Below are 8835 nucleotides of genomic sequence, written 5' to 3'. Positions count from 1 at the left end.
ACGAGGAATCCATTGGTGGGGTCACACGTTCGGTTCGTGTACCATTTAGCGACCCTTCGGGGACTTTGGCCGCCCTGCCTGCTTGCCGCGAGTGCCGCTAGATGGCGCTGCAGGTTGCGGCGCGCCGTTCCCTCGCGTTTGCCGGTACGGCGCCGCTGCATACGAGTCAGACCGCCAAACCTCCACCTATCATATTGCGTACATTTAGTGTGATAATTTTTGGCGGGGGAGAACTATAAGAGGTTCTCTCCTGATTATGCTGTGGGTTTACTGCTCTGCGCTCGGTCGGGCCCCATCTCATGTCGAGAGGGTCAAAGCAGCACCGTAAGCTTCCATGTAGGGGCAAACGCGGGGCAAAGTGATGCTTTTTGCCTTCCTTTCGGGCTCCAAAATCTGCTCGCCAAGATTTTGATCGCAAAACGTTTCCAGTGTGTTGGTAGTTGGCACGGTGGTTGTCAATCAGCGGAGGGAGTGGCGCGCAAGAGGGTCAGAGAGAGAGAGAGAGAGAGAGAGAGAGAGAGAGAGTGCGAGGGAGGCGAGCAATGTGTCGCAGGCAACACAGGGTGCCCCACAATGCGTCTGGATTATGGAATTCGCGCACCCTCCGTCTTTTTTTATTCTTCTTCTCTCACTTCCTGTTTTGTTAGCGCCGAAATTAGGCTCGCCGCGTTGGGGGATTCGAGGGGACTGTACTTTGCAATTACACCGCATTTTATATCGCAAGTAAAATGATGCTCATAATGCCCTTTATTTTGTCTTTTTTTTTTTTTTGCGGACAACCTGTTAACCGAGGCCTGTGACAGAAAACAAGGACGGAGGGGGGGGGGGATTTCGAAATGGCGCGAACGTCAAATGAAGTTGCTCTCCGGGGCTGAAAATTAAAATTCCGAACACAGTCGTCCACAGCGTGGGGCCCAGCCACGGCCGCTGAAACCTCGGACCGAGTCCCAGAGTCGTCGCTCTGTCTCTCTCGCACTCGCGGGGCTCCTGCAGGCGCGAGAGAGACAGAGCGACGACTCTCGGCACACAGTGGGCCAGAAGACCGGTGGAGGCGGCCAACACTCTAGACGCGTTTTGAGCTCCAGAGTCGCTGAAATGGGACTCGAACCGAACGTGTGACCCCACCAATGGATTCCTCGTCCGGAGAGCAATCCATCGGTGGGGTCACACGATCGGTTCGAGTCCCATTTAGCGACTCTGGAGCTTAAAACGCGTCTAGAATTTTGGCCGCCTCCCACTGTGCGACGACTCTCAGTCTGCGAGCGTCAAAGCCAATTCGTGAAAAGCGGAGCAAGCCGGTCCTCTTTTGACGGCGTCCTCCTCGCCGTCAGACCGATGTCGTCGCGCCGTCCCCGTCGCACCCGCGCGGGACGCCCCGTGAGTGCGAGAGAGACGGGCGGCGAATAAAAAGCAAGTGTAACGTGCGTGTGTGATGCGGTGCCTAAACAGCCGGCGTTTCCACCCGAGTGCCTCGCAAAGGGAGTGAGGCTGGGGCAAGGGCCACGAGGGCCGCGAGGGCTGCCACCCCGAGGGCCACGCCACCCGAAGGGTCCGAAGGCCTCGCTCTGTCTCCCTCGCACTCACGGGGCCGCCCGTCCGGGTGCGAGGGAGACAGGGCGACGAAAGCGACTCTGGCCACCCCTACACCCTGGGCTTGCCCTCGGCTTGCCCGCGGCCCGCCACCCTGCGCGTAACCCGATACTGTTACAGTCTCATAATGGCGCTGCCTTCGCTATTTGCCAAAATATTTAGCCCATCAGAGAGGCATTTGTCATCCGAGGGGCCGCGAGGCGCGGCTGCCGGATTACGCCTCTGCATCTTGTTAGACGGCGACCGTTTGCTCGCCATTTGCATTTCGGGACGGATTTCTAGAGCAGCGACACAGTGGGCAAGAAGACTGGTGGAGCCGCCCTGCCTGCTTGCGCCGAGTGCCGCTAGATGGCGCTGCGGGTTGCGCCGCGCCGTTCCCTCGCGCTCGCCGGTACGGCGCCGCTGCATACGAGTCAGACCGGCACTGACTGTTCTTGAACCTTCACCTCGATCGCAACATGTAATTTGATTGAGAACGAGATGAAGGTGGATGACAAGCCAGTTACGATAAGTAACTCTAAGTGTGGGAAAATCTGCTCCTGGACTTCCATTGATAATGTCGCAACTACGCTGTAGTAAGTGTACGAACTCTGTCTTGCGCTCGGTTGAAGACTCTGGCGACTCTGGAGCTCAAAGCGCGTCCGGGATTCTGACCGCCTCCCACACTGTGCGGCCTTGCCACGCGGTTACCCCGCCGGACCAGCTTTTCGCAGTGTAGCGCGCGGCTCGGCCGGGCAAGGCAAATATTGCCACGTCTCCAATTTAGGCCCATTCGGCCACAGGACACGCAAATCAAATTTTCTTGGGCGCCCGCCCCCTTTTGGGAGGCAGGCAGGCAGGCAGGCAGGCAGGCAGGCAGGCAGGCAGGCAGCCAGGCAGGCAGGCAGGCAGGCAGGCAGGCAGGCAGGCAGGCAGGCAGGCAGGCAGGCAGGCAGGCAGGCAGGCAGCCAGGCAGGCAGGCAGGCAGGCAGGCAGGCAGGCAGGCAGCCAGGCAGGCAGGCAGGCAGGCAGGCAGGCAGGCAGGCAGGCAGGCAGGCAGGCAGCCAGGCAGGCAGGCAGGCAGGCAGCCAGGCAGGCAGCCTCGGTCCGAATTACGAGCTGCCTTCCGGACGAACTCGCGGCTCGGCCGGCCCAGCCGCGCCGGCCAGGGCCAGAGATATTTACAGAAATAAGAACGGAAATTAATTTACAAACACAGGCAGGCCGCGCCGGGCCGCGCCTCCGCGGAGGCGTGCTGCTAACGTCATGAAGGAAGGGTGAGCCGACCCGACCCACAGTTCGCGGCCCGCGCGGAGGGTGACAGCACACTGCTTCCGAGGGGCGTCGCTCTGTCTCTCTCGCACTCGTGGGGCGCCCCGTGTCGGCGCGAGAGAGACAGAGCGACGAAAGGGACTCTCGGAGTCAGTCTGCAGGCGCGGCGGCGAGCGCGGCGGGGTGTTGAAGGGGGTGGGGGAAGCTTGGGGGATGTTGGGTGCACCGCATGGGCTTTGTGGATAGCCCCCGAACGACACTGCTAAAATAACGCTCTGCAATTATACCACAAATTTAAAAAAAATGATTTTTTTTGTTTTTGCGCGCTTTACAGTGTACGCTTTAGAGCTCCTTGGATCGTTCCCACTGATGACCTTCTTAGAAAGTCACCAGTGTTATGTAATTTCTGCACGAGCCCTCACCAAGGGGCAATATCTCCAGCCAAATTTATACACCAAAATTCATCAAACATGTAAAATTAATTGAAATGCATCAAAATTTTTAAAAATTCATTGTAATTCTTCTGAAAATTCAGTAGTTTTTGCCTGGAATTCAGCTGAAACTCATTGGATTTGTACGCTGAAATTCAGAGTGATCCCTCACTGCAGCCAATCCAGGCTGTCTCCTGGCTTCCCGCACATCCACCACCGATCGCGGCCGCCAAACCTGACCGACGTGTGAACGAGCGACGTCAGTGACACATCAGTGAAACGTCAGTGGAGCCAAAATTCCGTTTTGTCGATTCCACATGACGTCTCTATTTTGCCACACACATGCCCGCTTTGTTCATCGGGCCCGCTCATGTGCGAACGCATTGATTTATTACAGCATGGGGAGGACAAGGAGCCACTGCACTGTGAGCCTGCCTCGGCCTGCCTGCCTTCATGTGAGTAATTCACCATCCCCCCTCGTGTCTATTATCTGCAGCCTGCTGCATGCTGCTGTTTTTGCCGGGTCTTGTTCTTGTTTTTTTGCTTTTTTTCCCCCCATCGCCGTGTCCCTGTCCCGTTTCGCGCGTCATTACCATGACAATTTAGCATCACCTTCTTTTCAATTATTTTCCTCCGCCGACGAACTTGCTTTTCCTTCGAATTTCCCCCGGTTCACAGTGGGCCAGAAGACCGGTGGAGGCGTTCGCAACTCTAAACGCATTTTGAGCTCCAGAGTCGCTAAACGGGACTCGAACCGAACGTGTGACCCCACCAATGGATTGCTCTCCGAACGAGGAATCCATTGGTGGGGTCACACGTTCGGTTCGAGTCCCGTTTAGCGACTCTGGAGCTCAAAACGCGTCTGGGATTTTGACCGCCTGCACTGGCCCACTGTGAGTCGGTACCGCGCTGCCAACCTAACAGGCGGCCTGCATCTGCATTGCATATTGGACAATATTAACAGTGGCGTACGTATAATGCTTTCCAGAAGGGTGGGCTTGGCTCCTTTTGTTCGCCGGGTAATCCTGTTACGGATTTTACGCGGTTGGACGCATTTCGAAAAGTCAGATATTACCCGCATAGCTCCCTTTATCAGTGAGGGAAGCGAACACAGACTTGTAGTATCGCGAAGAATGGAAATACAGTGGCTCGGGACGCGAGCCGTGATGAAGATGGGCAATGGCGCGGCGAGAGGGGGTGTGCCTTTCCGATAAGAAAACGAAATGATGAAGTTGCACCGGAAGGTGAAACGGACCAAACGCACAGTGGGCCAGAAGACCGGTGGAGGCGGCCAAAACTCCAAACGCGTTTTTTGCTCCAGAGTCGACCGACAGGCCTTGAACTGAAAGTGTAACCCCACCAATGGACTCCTCGTTCGGAGAGCAATCCATTGGTAGGGTCACACGTTCGGTTCGAGTCCCATTTAGCGACTCTGGAGCTCAAAACGCGTCTAGAGTTTAGGCCGCCTCCACCGGACTTCTGGCCCACTGTGCGACATGGCAAAGTCTTCTTGTCTCGCTCGCAGCTCTTCATTCTCAGGACCAGTTTCCTGTCCGACCCCTCAGCATCACGCCCTGGTCAAAATTACAAGCCGACATAGGTGTTTAAGCCTGCCTCTGGAAACAGGATCCATTTATTTTGTTTTACACCTCCAGCCTGCATCCAGCGCGGCGGCACCACACTGTCGGGGCGGAAAAAACTACGTAACGCAGCGAGATGATTGGGGTGGCGGGATTAAGAACCTCCCTTGTCGGATAAATGCACTCCCTCCGAGGACGGCACGTGAACTGCCCCCTTTGTAGGCTTCATTTCCATGACAATGTGTGCCTGCGCGACGCGACACCAGCGCCCCCGCTACAGCGCCTCGAGGCACTGGAGGCGGCCGAAACTCTAGACGCGTTTCGAGCTCCAGAGTCGCTGAATGGGACTCGAACCGAACGTGTGACCCCACCAATGGACTCCTCGTTCGGAGAGCAATCCATTGGTGGGGTCACACGTTCGGTTCGAGTCCCATTCAGCGACTCTGGAGCTCAAAACGCGTCGTTGCTCGGCGCGCCGTAGTCGGGGAGCGTTTGTCGGAGTGAGGCTGTTTTATGGGGTGCTGATTATGGCAATGATAGCGTTAAACAGATCTTGTTTGTAGACATCCAATCCGGGATTTATTCAAATGAAAGGGTAGGGCCCGGTCGCGCCACCGTAGGGGCGGTGGCGACCCGGCCGCGGCGCGGTTTACAGAGACATTTTTAGATGTCGCGTATACCCTGCGGCATTGTTTCATTTATTTTTTACTTTTTTAAAAAAGTTTTTTTTTTTTTTTTAAGATCGCGCTTTGTTCCAGGCATGATTTCCCTTATAAACGCGTTGTCGCTATCTCCGCGCACTGTCCGCGCCCCACAGGTATGGGGAACAGAGGTCTCCATCATACTGGCAATAAACAGGAAAAATAGGAGCTCCAAAAATGCACGGTATTTCCACCAAGCCGTATGCCTCCAAAAATAAAAAATAAAAAAAATTGAAAAAAAAATAATTGTTTTTTTCGCTACTTTGAAGGTGGCCTTTGCTAATAGTGTGAGGTGTTGATTGGCGTTGAGGATGTTGACGTGCTGCTCTCTTTACAGTGCAGGGGCACATGTGTCCACGGTCTGCACATGGTCCGTGTGGGCCGGGGCAGAAGGCTCAATGATGGTGGCACCGGCCGGCACACCGTATTCTCAATTTTACAGTGATTCGGTGACCTCAAAATCAGAGGAATCTCTGTGGAAAGTTCATTGTGATGATTATGGCTTCACTACAATGTCATGAAAATGCAATTAATTTTTTTTAACAGTGTGGGTGATGAGCGCTTTCCAGTGTGCCGTCTGCAGGCCCTGCGGCGCCACGGCGGCAGCGACAGGGCTCCGAATCGGTCAATTTGGACGGCCCAGGCGCGTGTAGGGTCGCATGGGTCACCTGAAAATAACCCCCGGCAGAGATGGCCCTACACCGGAAACGAAGTCTGGACCGGTGCTGATGACTTGGCTGATGGCTTTGCAGTGCTTCGACGTGTGCTCGCAGAGCTTTTGGAGTCTGGACGCCCAGGCCCCGCGCACAGTGGGTCGAAGACCGTCGCTGGCGGCCGAAACTCAAGACGCGTTTTGAGCTCCAGAGTCGCTAAATGGGGCTCGAACCGAACGTGTGACCCCACCAATGGATTCCTCGTTCGGAGAGCAATCCATTGGTGGGGTCACACGTTCGGTTCGAGTCCCATTTAACGACTCTGGAGCTCAAAACGCGTCCGGGATTTTCCCCGCCTCCACCGGTCTTCTGGCCCACTGTGCGCCGCTCCGGTGTACGAACCTGAACACAACTCTTTGCCTTGCCTTTTTCGTGGTGTCATCTCTGGCAGCAAATCGGCGATCGAGAGATACACTGCGATGCGAAAAGGCAATCCCCGACCGGAGATGACTTCGTTACTAAAACACTTCGCGCCTCGTCGTTGCTGTACATATTTCTCACGGGTTCGGACGTGTGCGTGGGCGGCGGCGGTGGGAAATTTGCGTCGGACCGTCGCACAGTGGGCCAGAAGACCGGAGGGGGTGGCCGAAATCCCGGACGCGTTTTGAGCTCCGAGTCTAAACAGGACTCGCCAAACTGCCCCCAGATCCTAGTTCGGAGAGCAGTCCATTGGTGGGGTCACACGTTCGGTTCGAGTCCCATTTAGCGACTCTGGATCTCAAAACGCGTCTGGAGTTTTGGCCGCCTCCACCGGTCTTCTGGCCCACTGTGCAACCCTCACCTTTTCAGTCTGCAACGGATACGCGGGAAAGGGGAGGAAAAATGGGGTTGCTCAATCTGTTCTGAGGAGAGAGGACTGTATGATCGATTGGATTGGCAATACACGGCCGATCGGTGTTTGGACGTATCCTTCTGATGGATCGGCATCTTCCTGCGTCTCGTAACGTCCCTGCTAACAGTGGCGTGGGTGTGGGCCGCGATTAGCGAATACGTCTCTCTCTCTCTCTCTCTCTCTCTCTCTCTCTCTCTCTCTCTCTCTCTCTCTCTCTCTCTCTCTCTCTCTCTCTCTCTTTTGACACCTCGCAGACGGATAACTCTGCGACACAACATAGAAAACCGCCACAGTCCATATCGTGACGTGATAGGCATAAAGAAGAGAGGAAGTAGCTTTCAAATTTTGGGGGGACAGATCGCAGTGACACGTCGCGGCGAGGAAGGGTAAAAAATCCTGAATATCCGTCCCTTTAAAAAAATTGTGGGGCTTATCAAAATTTAGCTCCTTGGTTTGGCGAGCGAGAGAATGCTCACCTGGCAAGGTGCGGCGAAGGGGTTTCGCCGCTATTGCTATCCGCTCGCCAGGGGCGTGGCAGGACGGGGAAAGGGGGGGACGGGTTACGGCGGGGCGGTCGCGTATGTGGGAACTGAAATTATACAACATCTCGACTTGAGGTGTGTGTGTGTGTGTGTGTGTGTGTGTGTGTGTGTGTGTGTGTGTGTGTGTGTGTGTGTGTGTCGCGACGGATATGGACACCCGCGGACCGAAAGGGGAGGAGGCATTGAGACATCAGCGACGCGCCCCCTTTCTTCTCGCGCGTCGGAGGTTGAATCGCCGCCCTGAGTCGTTTTCGTCGCTCTGTCTCTGTCGCACCCGTGGGACGCCCCGCACAGGTGCGAGAGAGACAGAGTGACGACTCTCGGAATCAGGCCGCTGTGCGGTGTGTGTTGAGGTGGCATGGAAAAGGGGTGGGGAGGGGCAAGAGAGGGGCGAACCGAAAGCATAAAATTAACCGGAAAGACTTTTTCTCTCCATTCGTCGCATGGAAACGACACTGTCACACCTCGTTGCAAGCTTCGTCGCACTGCGCCAAGTTTGCATATAGTTACAGTACACGAAATGCATCGTCACAGTTTTCATCCGACTAAGCAATCACACTGTAAACATTTTGATCGTCTCTTGGTGATTTTTCCTTACAAAAATGCCATCAAACCAGTTGATGATTTTGTCGCCACGCGCATGCTAAATGGTATTCAAGTTTTGTCATACATTTTTTTTAATTTTCACAGTTTTTTGTACAATTTTGGACAAAAAAGGGGGAAAATGTGCAGTTTTTTTTTCGTACAAAAACTGTACGAAAATTTCGTGTGCACAAAAAACTGTGATATCTCGTACAAAATTGTACATAACATTTACTAGTGTGCCGCCTTTTCCCCCACACTGTCGCTTGCCTCTGTTGCTGCGGCGGTTGACGCGGGGGACAGGTTGGCCTGGGTTGGCCCACGCCGTGTTGCGACTGGCCGGACCGGCACACTGAGAGTCGTTTCTCTGTCTCTCTCGCACCCGTGCGGCGCGCCCCACGAGTGCGAGAGAGACAGAGTCGGCGGACCGGTGGACACCACACTGTGGCACAGGGGTTAAGAACTCTAATGAGGATTGAGCCGCTAATTTATTTAGACGCCAGTGTACACGCTGTGGGCTGATTAGTTGGGGCCGGGCGAACGGACGGACGGACAGACGGACGGACAGACAGACAGACAGACATCCTGGCAGCGAATCAACTTGTCGGATAGT

The sequence above is a fragment of the Thrips palmi genome, unplaced genomic scaffold (genome assembly GCF_012932325.1).
Source record: "Thrips palmi isolate BJ-2018 unplaced genomic scaffold, TpBJ-2018v1 HiC_scaffold_18, whole genome shotgun sequence".
NCBI lineage: Eukaryota > Metazoa > Arthropoda > Insecta > Thysanoptera > Thripidae > Thrips > Thrips palmi.
Note: the sequence above shows the minus strand (reverse complement) of the source record.